Source organism: Lissotriton vulgaris, chromosome 1_2, assembly GCF_964263255.1.
Source record: "Lissotriton vulgaris chromosome 1_2, aLisVul1.2, whole genome shotgun sequence".
NCBI lineage: Eukaryota > Metazoa > Chordata > Amphibia > Caudata > Salamandridae > Lissotriton > Lissotriton vulgaris.
This window is the reverse complement of record NC_141686.1, coordinates 100861253-100879344: the sequence shown is the minus strand read 5'-3', so window position 1 is coordinate 100879344 and position 18092 is coordinate 100861253. Positions and strand designations below refer to the sequence as shown.

Genomic DNA, 18092 nt, shown 5'->3' with positions numbered 1-18092 from the left:
AATACTTTTAAATCTTGATGTTGTTTAACAATACCAGCAGAAGGGATCAGGTTGACAGGCGCTGCAGTTCTCCAGTATGGGGCTGTCCAGATCATTACTCAATCTACCTTGCATTGGCACAGTATAAAATACGTCATGAAGTCTCCTATGAAAAGGTATACAAATCTGTTTGAATCACTTTTGTTAGTCAGGGGGACCCATTCGCTGGAAGGGGCAGGGAGGACAAAAATAGCTCATTGGTATAGAACACTGAATTAGCAGCTGATTTTGAGGTGGGAGAAGATCGAATAAACCAACCGGACCTCAATAAACGGTTTCTTAGTATGCAGTAGCCCGCAACCACTTCTAACCCAAAAGCGTAATCTCATCCTTTTGCAGAATCAGGCAAGCTTTCACCTGCTCAAGCTGAACTGACATTGGTCTTCTTGGCCAGCAAGAGTTACTCTCTTGAAGCTGTTGAGGCTAGAGAACAGAATGACGCATATTCATTCTTTATAATAACTCTTCTAGCCCTCCCACTCCATACCACTTTATAACTTCCAATGTGGCAGATGTCTTCCATCATTGTGACCCTTGTTGCTTTTCTCAACATTGGCTGGCTCGGCATAACAAGAAGGGATGAATGGCTACAGGAGAGCCTGAATTGTGCCTGTAAGGTTCTACAGGGAGTCACTGGCAGATAATGAGAAACTCAGCCCTAAGTTGGCTCTTCTCCCTCACTTTCTTTCTCCTCTCTCCCTCTACCTATCTCTCACTCTCTAAATACTAGTATCTATATTGTATTCACATCCCCTTCACAAACTTTCTGACCCTACTTCCTCTCTCCCTTAAATCAGTTCAACCCTCTTCTTTTCCTTTAGGAAACTCCACATCTTTTTTAAAGGCCCTTCCCATATTCACACTGCTTCTTGATAAGACATTATTTTTCTTTCTTTGCAGGATAGTGAAATAGATTTTCTTTAAATACGGTTGGCATACCATAAAATTCATTACACCGTACTTTATCATTATCCTTACTTAAGCAATGCATTTCATCATTAGGACATGTGCTGTGTTTGCCGGGCAAGGTGGCGTGTGCCTGTTGTCCTAGCTACTTGGGAGGCTGAGGCTTGTGGATTGCTTGAGCTCAGGGGTTCTGGGCTGCACTCAGCTGTGTTGATCAGGTGTCCATGCTACGTTGGGTATCAATATGGTGTTCTAGAGGGAGCTCTAGAATTTCAGGTTGTGTAATGAGAGGTGCACCGACCCAGGCTGGAAACAGAGCAGGCCAAAGCTTCCATGCCCATCGGTAGCAGGACAGCACCTGAGAGCAGTAGGTGTAACACAGCTTGAGCAAAATAGTGAGACCTAGCCTCTCTTTTTTTGACTCAAATGTGAACGTTTTGATTTTTACAAGATGGTAATGAATTATTTTTCCAAAACCAAATCTTTGTTTTTCTTTTGATATTTTTGCAGGAAGTACAATGAACATTTGAACTGGGCCGGGCATTCTAGCATAGCAGACAATTCTCCAGAATTGCGACATATTGCAACAACAAGCTAGCAGGTGGAGAGGACGGAAAACTCTGTGCAGCCTAGAATAGATGGCTGTGTGATTTTCTGCAAGGATGACTGAAATGCATTCTTCATTTTAGAGCACCTGTAGGATTAAATTGATCTGTCAAGTACAAAGGTATCCTTAGAAGAGCAACTTTGAAATGCGTTTGCTGGGTCTTCTGCTGCATTCCTACGTCCAGCTCTAATTCATTTTTTGATTAGCCCTCATTCAATTCCATATATGAATGAGAAGGAGAAATAAGAGGGCCCTTCGCTCTTTGAGAGAAACATGAAAAGACTGAGAACTGTGCAACTCCCAAACATTGGAGCCTTCGGCCTTACTCCAGCCAACTCTTGCGGTTTAATACTTTTAAATCTTGATGTTGTTTAACAATACCAGCAGAAGGGATCAGGTTGACAGGCGCTGCAGTTCTCCAGTATGGGGCTGTCCAGATCATTACTCAATCTACCTTGCATTGGCACAGTATAAAATACGTCATGAAGTCTCCTATGAAAAGGTATACAAATCTGTTTGAATCACTTTTGTTAGTCAGGGGGACCCATTCGCTGGAAGGGGCAGGGAGGACAAAAATAGCTCATTGGTATAGAACACTGAATTAACAGCTGATTTTGAGGTGGGAGAAGATCGAGTAATCCAACCGGACCTCAATAAACGGTTTCTTAGTATGCAGTAGCCCGCAACCACTTCTAACCCAAAAGCGTAATCTCATCCTTTTGCAGAATCAGGCAAGCTTTCACCTGCTCAAGCTGAACTGACATTGGTCTTCTTGGCCAGCAAGTGTTACTCTCTTGAAGCTGTTGAGGCTAGAGAACAGAATGACGCATATTCATTCTTTATAATAACTCTTCTAGCCCTCCCACTCCATACCACTTTATAACTTCCAATGTGGCAGATGTCTTCCATCATTGTGACCCTTGCTGCTTTTCTCAACATTGGCTGGCTCGGCATAACAAGAAGGGATGGTTGGCTACAGGAGAGCTTGAATTGTGCCTGTAAGGTTCTACAGGGAGTCACTGGCAGATAATGAGAAACTCAGCCCTAAGTTGGCTCTTCTCCCTCACTTTCTTTCTCCTCTCTCCCTCTACCTATCTCTCACTCACTAAATACTAGTATCTATATTGTATTCACATCCCCTTCACAAACTTTCTGACCCTACTTCCTCTCTCCCTTAAATCAGTTCAACCCTCTTCTTTTCCTTTAGGAAACTCCACATCTTTTTTAAAGGCCCTTCCCATATTCACACTGCTTCTTGATAAGACATTATTTTCCTTTCTTTGCAGGATAGTGAAATAGATTTTCTTGAAATACGGTTGGCATACCATCAATTCATTACACCGTACTTTATCATTATCCTTACTTAAGCAATGCATTTCATCATTAGGACATGTGCTGTGTTTGCCGGGCATGGTGGCGTGTGCCTGTTGTCCTAGCTACTTGGGAGGCTGAGGCTTGTGGATTGCTTGAGCTCAGGGGTTCTGGGCTGCACTCAGCTGTGTTGATCAGGTGTCCATGCTACGTTGGGTATCAATATGGTGTTCTAGAGGGAGCTCTAGAATTTCAGGTTGTGTAATGAGAGGTGCACCGACCCAGGCTGGAAACAGAGCAGGCCAAAGCTTCCATGCCCATCAGTAGCAGGACAGCACCTGAGAGCAGTAGGTGTAACACAGCTTGAGCAAAATAGTGAGACCTAGCCTCTCTTTTTTTGACTCAAATGTGAACGTTTTGATTTTTACAAGATGGTAATGAATTATTTTTCCAAAACCAAATCTTTGTTTTTCTTTTGATATTTTTGCAGGAAGTACAATGAACATTTGAATAGGGCCGGGCATCCTAGCATAGCAGACAATTCTCCAGAATTGACACATATTGCAACAACAAGCTAGCAGGTGGAGAGGACGGAAAACTCTGTGCAGCCTAGAATAGATGGCTGTGTGATTTTCTGCAAGAATGACTGAAATGCATTCTTCATTTTAGAGCACCTGTAGGATTAAATTGATCTGTCAAGTACAAAAGTATCCTTAGAAGAGCAACTTTGAAATGCATTTGCTGGGTCTTCTGCTGCATTCCTACGTCCAGCTCTAATTCATTTTTTGATTAGCCCTCATTCAATTCCATATATGAATGAGAAGGAGAAATAAGAGGGCCCTTCGCTCTTTGAGAGAAACATGAAAAGACTGAGAACTGTGCAACTCCCAAACATTGGAGCCTTCGGCCTTACTCCAGCCAACTCTTGCGGTTTAATACTTTTAAATCTTGATGTTGTTTAACAATACCAGCAGAAGGGATCAGGTTGACAGGCGCTGCAGTTCTCCAGTATGGGGCTGTCCAGATCATTACTCAATCTACCTTGCATTGGCACAGTATAAAATACGTCATGAAGTCTCCTATGAAAAGGTATACAAATCTGTTTGAATCACTTTTGTTAGTCAGGGGGACCCATTCGCTGGAAGGGGCAGGGAGGACAAAAATAGCTCATTGGTATAGAACACTGAATTAGCAGCTGATTTTGAGGTGGGAGAAGATCGAGTAATCCAACCGGACCTCAATAAACGGTTTCTTAGTATGCAGTAGCCCGCAACCACTTCTAACCCAAAAGCGTAATCTCATCCTTTTGCAGAATCAGGCAAGCTTTCACCTGCTCAAGCTGAACTGACATTGGTCTTCTTGGCCAGCAAGAGTTACTCTCTTGAAGCTGTTGAGGCTAGAGAACAGAATGACGCATATTCATTCTTTATAATAACTCTTCTAGCCCTCCCACTGCATACCACTTTATAACTTCCAATGTGGCAGATGTCTTCCATCATTGTGACCCTTGCTGCTTTTCTCAACATTGGCTGGCTCGGCATAACAAGAAGGGATGGTTGGCTACAGGAGAGCCTGAATTGTGCCTGTAAGGTTCTACAGGGAGTCACTGGCAGATAATGAGAAACTCAGCCCTAAGTTGGCTCTTCTCCCTCACTTTCTTTCTCCTCTCTCCCTCTACCTATCTCTCACTCACTAAATACTAGTATCTATATTGTATTCACATCCCCTTCACAAACTTTCTGACCCTACTTCCTCTCTCCCTTAAATCAGTTCAACCCTCTTCTTTTCCTTTAGGAAACTCCACATCTTTTTTAAAGGCCCTTCCCATATTCACACTGCTTCTTGATAAGACATTATTTTCCTATCTTTGCAGGGTAGTGAAATAGATTTTCTTGAAATACGGTTGGCATACCATCAATTCATTACACCGTACTTTATCATTATCCTTACTTAAGCAATGCATTTCATCATTAGGACATGTGCTGTGTTTGCATGGCATGGTGGCGTGTGCCTGTTGTCCTAGCTACTTGGGAGGCTGAGGCTTGTGGATTGCTTGAGCTCAGGGGTTCTGGGCTGCACTCAGCTGTGTTGATCAGGTGTCCATGCTACGTTGGGTATCAATATGGTGTTCTAGAGGGAGCTCTAGAATTTCAGGTTGTGTAATGAGAGGTGCACCGACCCAGGCTGGAAACAGAGCAGGCCAAAGCTTCCATGCCCATCGGTAGCAGGACAGCACCTGAGAGCAGTAGGTGTAACACAGCTTGAGCAAAATAGTGAGACCTAGCCTCTCTTTTTTTGACTCAAATGTGAACGTTTTGATTTTTACAAGATGGTAATGAATTATTTTTCCAAAACCAAATCTTTGTTTTTCTTTTGATATTTTTGCAGGAAGTACAATGAACATTTGAATAGGGCTTGGCATTCTAGCATAGCAGACAATTCTCCAGAATTGCAACATATTGCAACAACAAGCTAGCAGGTGGAGAGGACGGAAAACTCTGTGCAGCCTAGAATAGATGGCTGTGTGATTTTCTGCAAGAATGACTGAAATGCATTCTTCATTTTAGAGCACCTGTAGGATTAAATTGATCTGTCAAGTACAAAAGTATCCTTAGAAGAGCAACTTTGAAATGCATTTGCTGGGTCTTCTGCTGCATTCCTACGTCCAGCTCTAATTCATTTTTTGATTAGCCCTCATTCAATTCCATATATGAATGAGAAGGAGAAATAAGAGGGCCCTTCGCTCTTTGAGAGAAACATGAAAAGACTGAGAACTGTGCAACTCCCAAACATTGGAGCCTTCGGCCTTACTCCAGCCAACTCTTGCGGTTTAATACTTTTAAATCTTGATGTTGTTTAACAATACCAGCAGAAGGGATCAGGTTGACAGGCGCTGCAGTTCTCCAGTATGGGGCTGTCCAGATCATTACTCAATCTACCTTGCATTGGCACAGTATAAAATACCTCATGAAGTCTCCTATGAAAAGGTATACAAATCTGTTTGAATCACTTTTGTTAGTCAGGGGGACCCATTCGCTGGAAGGGGCGGGGAGGACAAAAATAGCTCATTGGTATAGAACACTGAATTAACAGCTGATTTTGAGGTGGGAGAAGATCGAGTCCTCCAACCGGACCTCAATAAACGGTTTCTTAGTATGCAGTAGCCCGCAACCACTTCTAACCCAAAAGCGTAATCTCATCCTTTTGCAGAATCAGGCAAGCTTTCACCTGCTCAAGCTGAACTGACATTGGTCTTCTTGGCCAGCAAGTGTTACTCTCTTGAAGCTGTTGAGGCTAGAGAACAGAATGACGCATATTCATTCTTTATAATAACTCTTCTAGCCCTCCCACTCCATACCACTTTATAACTTCCAATGTGGCAGATGTCTTCCATCATTGTGACCCTTGCTGCTTTTCTCAACATTGGCTGGCTCGGCATAACAAGAAGGGATGGTTGGCTACAGGAGAGCCTGAATTGTGCCTGTAAGGTTCTACAGGGAGTCACTGGCAGATAATGAGAAACTCAGCCCTAAGTTGGCTCTTCTCCCTCACTTTCTTTCTCCTCTCTCCCTCTACCTATCACTCACTCACTAAATACTAGTATCTATATTGTATTCACATCCCCTTCACAAACTTTCTGACCCTACTTCCTCTCTCCCTTAAATCAGTTCAACCCTCTTCTTTTCCTTTAGGAAACTCCACATCTTTTTTAAAGGCCCTTCCCATATTCACACTGCTTCTTGATAAGACATTATTTTCCTTTCTTTGCAGGATAGTGAAATAGATTTTCTTGAAATACGGTTGGCATACCATCAATTCATTACACCGTACTTTATCATTATCCTTACTTAAGCAATGCATTTCATCATTAGGACATGTGCTGTGTTTGCATGGCATGGTGGCGTGTGCCTGTTGTCCTAGCTACTTGGGAGGCTGAGGCTTGTGGATTGCTTGAGCTCAGGGGTTCTGGGCTGCACTCAGCTGTGTTGATCAGGTGTCCATGCTACGTTGGGTATCAATATGGTGTTCTAGAGGGAGCTCTAGAATTTCAGGTTGTGTAATGAGAGGTGCACCGACCCAGGCTGGAAACAGAGCAGGCCAAAGCTTCCATGCCCATCGGTAGCAGGACAGCACCTGAGAGCAGTAGGTGTAACACAGCTTGAGCAAAATAGTGAGACCTAGCCTCTCTTTTTTTGACTCAAATGTGAACGTTTTGATTTTTACAAGATGGTAATGAATTATTTTTCCAAAACCAAATCTTTGTTTTTCTTTTGATATTTTTGCAGGAAGTACAATGAACATTTGAAATGGGCCGGGCATTCTAGCATAGCAGACAATTCTCCAGAATTGCGACATATTGCAACAACAAGCTAGCAGGTGGAGAGGACGGAAAACTCTGTGCAGCCTAGAATAGATGGCTGTGTGATTTTCTGCAAGGATGACTGAAATGCATTCTTCATTTTAGAGCACCTGTAGGATTAAATTGATCTGTCAAGTACAAAGGTATCCTTAGAAGAGCAACTTTGAAATGCATTTGCTGGGTCTTCTGCTGCATTCCTACGTCCAGCTCTAATTCATTTTTTGATTAGCCCTCATTCAATTCCATATATGAATGAGAAGGAGAAATAAGAGGGCCCTTCGCTCTTTGAGAGAAACATGAAAAGACTGAGAACTGTGCAACTCCCAAACATTGGAGCCTTCGGCCTTACTCCAGCCAACTCTTGCGGTTTAATACTTTTAAATCTTGATGTTGTTTAACAATACCAGCAGAAGGGATCAGGTTGACAGGCGCTGCAGTTCTCCAGTATGGGGCTGTCCAGATCATTACTCAATCTACCTTGCATTGGCACAGTATAAAATACGTCACGAAGTCTCCTATGAAAAGGTATACAAATCTGTTTGAATCACTTTTGTTAGTCAGGGGGACCCATTCGCTGGAAGGGGCAGGGAGGACAAAAATAGCTCATTGGTATAGAACACTGAATTAGCAGCTGATTTTGAGGTGGGAGAAGATCGAATAAACCAACCGGACCTCAATAAACGGTTTCTTAGTATGCAGTAGCCCGCAACCACTTCTAACCCAAAAGCGTAATCTCATCCTTTTGCAGAATCAGGCAAGCTTTCACCTGCTCAAGCTGAACTGACATTGGTCTTCTTGGCCAGCAAGAGTTACTCTCTTGAAGCTGTTGAGGCTAGAGAACAGAATGACGCATATTCATTCTTTATAATAACTCTTCTAGCCCTCCCACTCCATACCACTTTATAACTTCCAATGTGGCAGATGTCTTCCATCATTGTGACCCTTGCTGCTTTTCTCAACATTGGCTGGCTCGGCATAACAAGAAGGGATGAATGGCTACAGGAGAGCCTGAATTGTGCCTGTAAGGTTCTACAGGGAGTCACTGGCAGATAATGAGAAACTCAGCCCTAAGTTGGCTCTTCTCCCTCACTTTCTTTCTCCTCTCTCCCTCTACCTATCTCTCACTCTCTAAATACTAGTATCTATATTGTATTCACATCCCCTTCACAAACTTTCTGACCCTACTTCCTCTCTCCCTTAAATCAGTTCAACCCTCTTCTTTTCCTTTAGGAAACTCCACATCTTTTTTAAAGGCCCTTCCCATATTCACACTGCTTCTTGATAAGACATTATTTTTCTTTCTTTGCAGGATAGTGAAATAGATTTTCTTTAAATACGGTTGGCATACCATCAATTCATTACCACGTACTTTATCATTATCCTTACTTAAGCAATGCATTTCATCATTAGGACATGTGCTGTGTTTGCCGGGCATGGTGGCGTGTGCCTGTTGTCCTAGCTACTTGGGAGGCTGAGGCTTGTGGATTGCTTGAGCTCAGGGGTTCTGGGCTGCACTCAGCTGTGTTGATCAGGTGTCCATGCTACGTTGGGTATCAATATGGTGTTCTAGAGGGAGCTCTAGAATTTCAGGTTGTGTAATGAGAGGTGCACCGACCCAGGCTGGAAACAGAGCAGGCGAAAGCTTCCATGCCCATCGGTAGCAGGACAGCACCTGAGAGCAGTAGGTGTAACACAGCTTGAGCAAAATAGTGAGACCTAGCCTCTCTTTTTTTGACTCAAATGTGAACGTTTTGATTTTTACAAGATGGTAATGAATTATTTTTCCAAAACCAAATCTTTGTTTTTCTTTTGATATTTTTGCAGGAAGTACAATGAACATTTGAACTGGGCCGGGCATTCTAGCATAGCAGACAATTCTCCAGAATTGCGACATATTGCAACAACAAGCTAGCAGGTGGAGAGGACGGAAAACTCTGTGCAGCCTAGAATAGATGGCTGTGTGATTTTCTGCAAGGATGAGTGAAATGCATTCTTCATTTTAGAGCACCTGTAGGATTAAATTGATCTGTCAAGTACAAAGGTATCCTTAGAAGAGTAACTTTGAAATACGTTTGCTGGGTCTTCTGCTGCATTCCTACGTCCAGCTCTAATTCATTTTTTGATTAGCCCTCATTCAATTCCATATATGAATGAGAAGGAGAAATAAGAGGGCCCTTCGCTCTTTGAGAGAAACATGAAAAGACTGAGAACTGTGCAACTCCCAAACATTGGAGCCTTCGGCCTTACTCCAGCCAACTCTTGCGGTTTAATACTTTTAAATCTTGATGTTGTTTAACAATACCAGCAGAAGGGATCAGGTTGACAGGCGCTGCAGTTCTCCAGTATGGGGCTGTCCAGATCATTACTCAATCTACCTTGCATTGGCACAGTATAAAATACGTCACAAAGTCTCCTATGAAAAGGTATACAAATCTGTTTGAATCACTTTTGTTAGTCAGGGGGACCCATTCGCTGGAAGGGGCAGGGAGGACAAAAATAGCTCATTGGTATAGAACACTGAATTAGCAGCTGACTTTGAGGTGGGAGAAGATCGAATAAACCAACCGGACCTCAATAAACGGTTTCTTAGTATGCAGTAGCCCGCAACCACTTCTAACCCAAAAGCGTAATCTCATCCTTTTGCAGAATCAGGCAAGCTTTCACCTGCTCAAGCTGAACTGACATTGGTCTTCTTGGCCAGCAAGAGTTACTCTCTTGAAGCTGTTGAGGCTAGAGAACAGAATGACGCATATTCATTCTTTATAATAACTCTTCTAGCCCTCCCACTCCATACCACTTTATAACTTCCAATGTGGCAGATGTCTTCCATCATTGTGACCCTTGCTGCTTTTCTCAACATTGGCTGGCTCGGCATAACAAGAAGGGATGAATGGCTACAGGAGAGCCTGAATTGTGCCTGTAAGGTTCTACAGGGAGTCACTGGCAGATAATGAGAAACTCAGCCCTAAGTTGGCTCTTCTCCCTCACTTTCTTTCTCCTCTCTCCCTCTACCTATCTCTCACTCTCTAAATACTAGTATCTATATTGTATTCACATCCCCTTCACAAACTTTCTGACCCTACTTCCTCTCTCCCTTAAATCAGTTCAACCCTCTTCTTTTCCTTTAGGAAACTCCACATCTTTTTTAAAGGCCCTTCCCATATTCACACTGCTTCTTGATAAGACATTATTTTTCTTTCTTTGCAGGATAGTGAAATAGATTTTCTTTAAATACGGTTGGCATACCATCAATTCATTACACCGTACTTTATCATTATCCTTACTTAAGCAATGCATTTCATCATTAGGACATGTGCTGTGTTTGCCGGGCATGGTGGCGTGTGCCTGTTGTCCTAGCTACTTGGGAGGCTGAGGCTTGTGGATTGCTTGAGCTCAGGGGTTCTGGGCTGCACTCAGCTGTGTTGATCAGGTGTCCATGCTACGTTGGGTATCAATATGGTGTTCTAGAGGGAGCTCTAGAATTTCAGGTTGTGTAATGAGAGGTGCACCGACCCAGGTTGGAAACAGAGCAGGCCAAAGCTTCCATGCCCATCGGTAGCAGGACAGCACCTGAGAGCAGTAGGTGTAACACAGCTTGAGCAAAATAGTGAGACCTAGCCTCTCTTTTTTTGACTCAAATGTGAACGTTTTGATTTTTACAAGATGGTAATGAATTATTTTTCCAAAACCAAATGTTTGTTTTTCTTTTGATATTTTTGCAGGAAGTACAATGAACATTTGAACTGGGCCGGGCATTCTAGCATAGCAGACAATTCTCCAGAATTGCGACATATTGCAACAACAAGCTAGCAGGTGGAGAGGACGGAAAACTCTGTGCAGCCTAGAATAGATGGCTGTGTGATTTTCTGCAAGGATGACTGAAATGCATTCTTCATTTTAGAGCACCTGTAGGATTAAATTGATCTGTCAAGTACAAAGGTATCCTTAGAAGAGCAACTTTGAAATGCATTTGCTGGGTCTTCTGCTGCATTCCTACGTCCAGCTCTAATTCATTTTTTGATTAGCCCTCATTCAATTCCATATATGAATGAGAAGGAGAAATAAGAGGGCCCTTCGCTCTTTGAGAGAAACATGAAAAGACTGAGAACTGTGCAACTCCCAAACATTGGAGCCTTCGGCCTTACTCCAGCCAACTCTTGCGGTTTAATACTTTTAAATCTTGATGTTGTTTAACAATACCAGCAGAAGGGATCAGGTTGACAGGCGCTGCAGTTCTCCAGTATGGGGCTGTCCAGATCATTACTCAATCTACCTTGCATTGGCACAGTATAAAATACGTCATGAAGTCTCCTATGAAAAGGTATACAAATCTGTTTGAATCACTTTTGTTAGTCAGGGGGACCCATTCGCTGGAAGGGGCAGGGAGGACAAAAATAGCTCATTGGTATAGAACACTGAATTAACAGCTGATTTTGAGGTGGGAGAAGATCGAGTAATCCAACCGGACCTCAATAAACGGTTTCTTAGTATGCAGTAGCCCGCAACCACTTCTAACCCAAAAGCGTAATCTCATCCTTTTGCAGAATCAGGCAAGCTTTCACCTGCTCAAGCTGAACTGACATTGGTCTTCTTGGCCAGCAAGTGTTACTCTCTTGAAGCTGTTGAGGCTAGAGAACAGAATGACGCATATTCATTCTTTATAATAACTCTTCTAGCCCTCCCACTCCATACCACTTTATAACTTCCAATGTGGCAGATGTCTTCCATCATTGTGACCCTTGCTGCTTTTCTCAACATTGGCTGGCTCGGCATAACAAGAAGGGATGGTTGGCTACAGGAGAGCTTGAATTGTGCCTGTAAGGTTCTACAGGGAGTCACTGGCAGATAATGAGAAACTCAGCCCTAAGTTGGCTCTTCTCCCTCACTTTCTTTCTCCTCTCTCCCTCTACCTATCTCTCACTCACTAAATACTAGTATCTATATTGTATTCACATCCCCTTCACAAACTTTCTGACCCTACTTCCTCTCTCCCTTAAATCAGTTCAACCCTCTTCTTTTCCTTTAGGAAACTCCACATCTTTTTTAAAGGCCCTTCCCATATTCACACTGCTTCTTGATAAGACATTATTTTCCTTTCTTTGCAGGATAGTGAAATAGATTTTCTTGAAATACGGTTGGCATACCATCAATTCATTACACCGTACTTTATCATTATCCTTACTTAAGCAATGCATTTCATCATTAGGACATGTGCTGTGTTTGCCGGGCATGGTGGCGTGTGCCTGTTGTCCTAGCTACTTGGGAGGCTGAGGCTTGTGGATTGCTTGAGCTCAGGGGTTCTGGGCTGCACTCAGCTGTGTTGATCAGGTGTCCATGCTACGTTGGGTATCAATATGGTGTTCTAGAGGGAGCTCTAGAATTTCAGGTTGTGTAATGAGAGGTGCACCGACCCAGGCTGGAAACAGAGCAGGCCAAAGCTTCCATGCCCATCAGTAGCAGGACAGCACCTGAGAGCAGTAGGTGTAACACAGCTTGAGCAAAATAGTGAGACCTAGCCTCTCTTTTTTTGACTCAAATGTGAACGTTTTGATTTTTACAAGATGGTAATGAATTATTTTTCCAAAACCAAATCTTTGTTTTTCTTTTGATATTTTTGCAGGAAGTACAATGAACATTTGAATAGGGCCGGGCATCCTAGCATAGCAGACAATTCTCCAGAATTGACACATATTTCAACAACAAGCTAGCAGGTGGAGAGGACGGAAAACTCTGTGCAGCCTAGAATAGATGGCTGTGTGATTTTCTGCAAGAATGACTGAAATGCATTCTTCATTTTAGAGCACCTGTAGGATTAAATTGATCTGTCAAGTACAAAAGTATCCTTAGAAGAGCAACTTTGAAATGCATTTGCTGGGTCTTCTGCTGCATTCCTACGTCCAGCTCTAATTCATTTTTTGATTAGCCCTCATTCAATTCCATATATGAATGAGAAGGAGAAATAAGAGGGCCCTTCGCTCTTTGAGAGAAACATGAAAAGACTGAGAACTGTGCAACTCCCAAACATTGGAGCCTTCGGCCTTACTCCAGCCAACTCTTGCGGTTTAATACTTTTAAATCTTGATGTTGTTTAACAATACCAGCAGAAGGGATCAGGTTGACAGGCGCTGCAGTTCTCCAGTATGGGGCTGTCCAGATCATTACTCAATCTACCTTGCATTGGCACAGTATAAAATACGTCATGAAGTCTCCTATGAAAAGGTATACAAATCTGTTTGAATCACTTTTGTTAGTCAGGGGGACCCATTCGCTGGAAGGGGCAGGGAGGACAAAAATAGCTCATTGGTATAGAACACTGAATTAGCAGCTGATTTTGAGGTGGGAGAAGATCGAGTAATCCAACCGGACCTCAATAAACGGTTTCTTAGTATGCAGTAGCCCGCAACCACTTCTAACCCAAAAGCGTAATCTCATCCTTTTGCAGAATCAGGCAAGCTTTCACCTGCTCAAGCTGAACTGACATTGGTCTTCTTGGCCAGCAAGAGTTACTCTCTTGAAGCTGTTGAGGCTAGAGAACAGAATGACGCATATTCATTCTTTATAATAACTCTTCTAGCCCTCCCACTGCATACCACTTTATAACTTCCAATGTGGCAGATGTCTTCCATCATTGTGACCCTTGCTGCTTTTCTCAACATTGGCTGGCTCGGCATAACAAGAAGGGATGGTTGGCTACAGGAGAGCCTGAATTGTGCCTGTAAGGTTCTACAGGGAGTCACTGGCAGATAATGAGAAACTCAGCCCTAAGTTGGCTCTTCTCCCTCACTTTCTTTCTCCTCTCTCCCTCTACCTATCTCTCACTCACTAAATACTAGTATCTATATTGTATTCACATCCCCTTCACAAACTTTCTGACCCTACTTCCTCTCTCCCTTAAATCAGTTCAACCCTCTTCTTTTCCTTTAGGAAACTCCACATCTTTTTTAAAGGCCCTTCCCATATTCACACTGCTTCTTGATAAGACATTATTTTCCTATCTTTGCAGGGTAGTGAAATAGATTTTCTTGAAATACGGTTGGCATACCATCAATTCATTACACCGTACTTTATCATTATCCTTACTTAAGCAATGCATTTCATCATTAGGACATGTGCTGTGTTTGCATGGCATGGTGGCGTGTGCCTGTTGTCCTAGCTACTTGGGAGGCTGAGGCTTGTGGATTGCTTGAGCTCAGGGGTTCTGGGCTGCACTCAGCTGTGTTGATCAGGTGTCCATGCTACGTTCGGTATCAATATGGTGTTCTAGAGGGAGCTCTAGAATTTCAGGTTGTGTAATGAGAGGTGCACCGACCCAGGCTGGAAACAGAGCAGGCCAAAGCTTCCATGCCCATCGGTAGCAGGACAGCACCTGAGAGCAGTAGGTGTAACACAGCTTGAGCAAAATAGTGAGACCTAGCCTCTCTTTTTTTGACTCAAATGTGAACGTTTTGATTTTTACAAGATGGTAATGAATTATTTTTCCAAAACCAAATCTTTGTTTTTCTTTTGATATTTTTGCAGGAAGTACAATGAACATTTGAATAGGGCTTGGCATTCTAGCATAGCAGACAATTCTCCAGAATTGCAACATATTGCAACAACAAGCTAGCAGGTGGAGAGGACGGAAAACTCTGTGCAGCCTAGAATAGATGGCTGTGTGATTTTCTGCAAGAATGACTGAAATGCATTCTTCATTTTAGAGCACCTGTAGGATTAAATTGATCTGTCAAGTACAAAAGTATCCTTAGAAGAGCAACTTTGAAATGCATTTGCTGGGTCTTCTGCTGCATTCCTACGTCCAGCTCTAATTCATTTTTTGATTAGCCCTCATTCAATTCCATATATGAATGAGAAGGAGAAATAAGAGGGCCCTTCGCTCTTTGAGAGAAACATGAAAAGACTGAGAACTGTGCAACTCCCAAACATTGGAGCCTTCGGCCTTACTCCAGCCAACTCTTGCGGTTTAATACTTTTAAATCTTGATGTTGTTTAACAATACCAGCAGAAGGGATCAGGTTGACAGGCGCTGCAGTTCTCCAGTATGGGGCTGTCCAGATCATTACTCAATCTACCTTGCATTGGCACAGTATAAAATACCTCATGAAGTCTCCTATGAAAAGGTATACAAATCTGTTTGAATCACTTTTGTTAGTCAGGGGGACCCATTCGCTGGAAGGGGCGGGGAGGACAAAAATAGCTCATTGGTATAGAACACTGAATTAACAGCTGATTTTGAGGTGGGAGAAGATCGAGTAATCCAACCGGACCTCAATAAACGGTTTCTTAGTATGCAGTAGCCCGCAACCACTTCTAACCCAAAAGCGTAATCTCATCCTTTTGCAGAATCAGGCAAGCTTTCACCTGCTCAAGCTGAACTGACATTGGTCTTCTTGGCCAGCAAGTGTTACTCTCTTGAAGCTGTTGAGGCTAGAGAACAGAATGACGCATATTCATTCTTTATAATAACTCTTCTAGCCCTCCCACTCCATACCACTTTATAACTTCCAATGTGGCAGATGTCTTCCATCATTGTGACCCTTGCTGCTTTTCTCAACATTGGCTGGCTCGGCATAACAAGAAGGGATGGTTGGCTACAGGAGAGCCTGAATTGTGCCTGTAAGGTTCTACAGGGAGTCACTGGCAGATAATGAGAAACTCAGCCCTAAGTTGGCTCTTCTCCCTCACTTTCTTTCTCCTCTCTCCCTCTACCTATCACTCACTCACTAAATACTAGTATCTATATTGTATTCACATCCCCTTCACAAACTTTCTGACCCTACTTCCTCTCTCCCTTAAATCAGTTCAACCCTCTTCTTTTCCTTTAGGAAACTCCACATCTTTTTTAAAGGCCCTTCCCATATTCACACTGCTTCTTGATAAGACATTATTTTCCTTTCTTTGCAGGATAGTGAAATAGATTTTCTTGAAATACGGTTGGCATACCATCAATTCATTACACCGTACTTTATCATTATCCTTACTTAAGCAATGCATTTCATCATTAGGACATGTGCTGTGTTTGCATGGCATGGTGGCGTGTGCCTGTTGTCCTAGCTACTTGGGAGGCTGAGGCTTGTGGATTGCTTGAGCTCAGGGGTTCTGGGCTGCACTCAGCTGTGTTGATCAGGTGTCCATGCTACGTTGGGTATCAATATGGTGTTCTAGAGGGAGCTCTAGAATTTCAGGTTGTGTAATGAGAGGTGCACCGACCCAGGCTGGAAACAGAGCAGGCCAAAGCTTCCATGCCCATCGGTAGCAGGACAGCACCTGAGAGCAGTAGGTGTAACACAGCTTGAGCAAAATAGTGAGACCTAGCCTCTCTTTTTTTGACTCAAATGTGAACGTTTTGATTTTTACAAGATGGTAATGAATTATTTTTCCAAAACCAAATCTTTGTTTTTCTTTTGATATTTTTGCAGGAAGTACAATGAACATTTGAAATGGGCCGGGCATTCTAGCATAGCAGACAATTCTCCAGAATTGCGACATATTGCAACAACAAGCTAGCAGGTGGAGAGGACGGAAAACTCTGTGCAGCCTAGAATAGATGGCTGTGTGATTTTCTGCAAGGATGACTGAAATGCATTCTTCATTTTAGAGCACCTGTAGGATTAAATTGATCTGTCAAGTACAAAGGTATCCTTAGAAGAGCAACTTTGAAATGCATTTGCTGGGTCTTCTGCTGCATTCCTACGTCCAGCTCTAATTCATTTTTTGATTAGCCCTCATTCAATTCCATATATGAATGAGAAGGAGAAATAAGAGGGCCCTTCGCTCTTTGAGAGAAACATGAAAAGACTGAGAACTGTGCAACTCCCAAACATTGGAGCCTTCGGCCTTACTCCAGCCAACTCTTGCGGTTTAATACTTTTAAATCTTGATGTTGTTTAACAATACCAGCAGAAGGGATCAGGTTGACAGGCGCTGCAGTTCTCCAGTATGGGGCTGTCCAGATCATTACTCAATCTACCTTGCATTGGCACAGTATAAAATACGTCACGAAGTCTCCTATGAAAAGGTATACAAATCTGTTTGAATCACTTTTGTTAGTCAGGGGGACCCATTCGCTGGAAGGGGCAGGGAGGACAAAAATAGCTCATTGGTATAGAACACTGAATTAGCAGCTGATTTTGAGGTGGGAGAAGATCGAGTAATCCAACCGGACCTCAATAAACGGTTTCTTAGTATGCAGTAGCCCGCAACCACTTCTAACCCAAAAGCGTAATCTCATCCTTTTGCAGAATCAGGCAAGCTTTCACCTGCTCAAGCTGAACTGACATTGGTCTTCTTGGCCAGCAAGAGTTACTCTCTTGAAGCTGTTGAGGCTAGAGAACAGAATGACGCATATTCATTCTTTATAATAACTCTTCTAGCCCTCCCACTGCATACCACTTTATAACTTCCAATGTGGCAGATGTCTTCCATCATTGTGACCCTTGCTGCTTTTCTCAACATTGGCTGGCTCGGCATAACAAGAAGGGATGGATGGCTACAGAAGAGCCTGAATTGTGCCTGTAAGGTTCTACAGGGAGTCACTGGCAGATAATGAGAAACTCAGCCCTAAGTTGGCTCTTCTCCCTCACTTTCTTTCTCCTCTCTCCCTCTACCTATCTCTCACTCACTAAATACTAGTATCTATATTGTATTCACATCCCCTTCACAAACTTTCTGACCCTACTTCCTCTCTCCCTTAAATCAGTTCAACCCTCTTCTTTTCCTTTAGGAAACTCCACATCTTTTTAAAGGCCCTTCCCATATTCACACTGCTTCTTGATAAGACATTATTTTCCTTTCTTTGCAGGATAGTGAAATAGATTTTCTTGAAATACGGTTGGCATACCATCAATTCATTACACCGTACTTTATCATTAT

The 18092-nt window shown here is 42.9% G+C and overlaps 9 non-coding genes across 9 annotated transcripts; all 9 read left to right on the top strand.

Annotated features, from left to right (window-relative positions):
* The first annotated feature begins 1057 nt into the window (after positions 1-1057).
* On the top strand, positions 1058-1357 carry LOC147734315 (signal recognition particle RNA). The gene has a single exon (XR_015307914.1).
* A 1598-nt stretch (positions 1358-2955) lies between these two features.
* On the top strand, positions 2956-3255 carry LOC147734314 (signal recognition particle RNA). The gene has a single exon (XR_015307942.1).
* A 1598-nt stretch (positions 3256-4853) lies between these two features.
* LOC147734313 (signal recognition particle RNA) lies at positions 4854-5153 on the top strand. Its single transcript, XR_015308231.1, has one exon.
* A 1598-nt stretch (positions 5154-6751) lies between these two features.
* Positions 6752-7051, top strand: LOC147734312 (signal recognition particle RNA). Its single transcript, XR_015308229.1, has one exon.
* Positions 7052-8649: 1598 nt separating this feature from the next.
* On the top strand, positions 8650-8949 carry LOC147734311 (signal recognition particle RNA). Its single transcript, XR_015308035.1, has one exon.
* A 1598-nt stretch (positions 8950-10547) lies between these two features.
* On the top strand, positions 10548-10847 carry LOC147734310 (signal recognition particle RNA). Its single transcript, XR_015307858.1, has one exon.
* A 1598-nt stretch (positions 10848-12445) lies between these two features.
* On the top strand, positions 12446-12745 carry LOC147734309 (signal recognition particle RNA). Its single transcript, XR_015307941.1, has one exon.
* A 1598-nt stretch (positions 12746-14343) lies between these two features.
* Positions 14344-14643, top strand: LOC147734308 (signal recognition particle RNA). The gene has a single exon (XR_015307680.1).
* A 1598-nt stretch (positions 14644-16241) lies between these two features.
* LOC147734307 (signal recognition particle RNA) lies at positions 16242-16541 on the top strand. The gene has a single exon (XR_015308228.1).
* The last annotated feature ends 1551 nt before the right edge of the window (positions 16542-18092 follow it).